At 42.1% G+C, this 1073-nt stretch overlaps 1 pseudogene; it reads right to left on the bottom strand.

Moving 5' to 3' along the window:
- Positions 1–393: 393 nt before the first annotated feature.
- LOC122727123 lies at positions 394–857 on the bottom strand (annotated as a pseudogene).
- Between the last annotated feature and the right edge of the window lie 216 nt (positions 858–1073).

Below are 1073 nucleotides of genomic sequence, written 5' to 3'. Positions count from 1 at the left end.
ATACCAATCTAGTAGTGGTATTAGTGGTATTAGTGGTCATAGAGTATGCATGGTTTTATAGCCCTTTGGCCATAGTTCCAAATTGTTCTTCAAAATGTTTGAATCAGATTTTTGTTTGTTTGTTTTTTGTTTAGTTTAGTTTTGTTTTGTTTTCCAAAACTTTATTTCACCACTTGGTAACAAATAGCCTTGACAACCATGATACTACTCACCAAAGTTTTGAGAAATTATTATTTAAGCTATCATTTAAAAAAAATAAAACAAACCTCTTGGAATGCCAGTGGGGGGATGAAGGGCTGCCTACCACTTGGAGGGACAATGAAGCTGTTTGCTTGCACCACTGTCTTTTGTAGTCAAGAAGAGTCTCCTAAATAATCAGGAACATCACACTACTTACAAGGGGATGGGAAGAGACTCTACTTCCTCCAAACAGTCATCATATATAGACTGGTGGTCCTCACGTGGCTTAATCATGATCACACAAATTGGGCCCTTAGAGCCAGCAGCTGTTCCTAGATCTGTTTTTGAGGGAATGTAGGCATAAGACATACTCAGATCATCACACATAATGGGGAGATGGCAGTATAACTTAGATGGGTAGTGTGTCCCCAGTCGAACCCATAATCCCCTCTTCTCCTTTGTTAAGGAATTTCTCTACTTCCTTCATGCCTCAGCGGATCTGTTTCTGCTTCACAGCTTTCTTGATGCTCTTGTACAGTTCCCGAGTCAGGCGGCGGGACACCAGGAGCTGCACAATGGGGTTCAGGATAGCCAGCATCTCCTCATAGGTGAGATCTGGATCTGGAACTCTCTGGCGCAGCCACCGACTCCTCCACTTTCCGCTTTACTTTGGTCATCTCAGTGGCACTGAGAGCTACCAAAACCACAGGTTCCTGCTCCTCCCGAAGTTGGAATGAGCCACCACGAAAACATTTGAATCAGTTTAGATCTCCACCAACGGTGCATTAATATCTCATTTTCCTCTTATCCCCTACATTTATTATTTTCCTCTGCTGTCCTATCATCCAATCCAATAGGTATGAGGTAATACCCCCAAATTATTTTGAATTGTA

This window comes from Dromiciops gliroides, chromosome 1, assembly GCF_019393635.1.
Source record: "Dromiciops gliroides isolate mDroGli1 chromosome 1, mDroGli1.pri, whole genome shotgun sequence".
NCBI lineage: Eukaryota > Metazoa > Chordata > Mammalia > Microbiotheria > Microbiotheriidae > Dromiciops > Dromiciops gliroides.
Note: the sequence above shows the minus strand (reverse complement) of the source record. Positions and strands in the feature narration are given on the sequence as shown.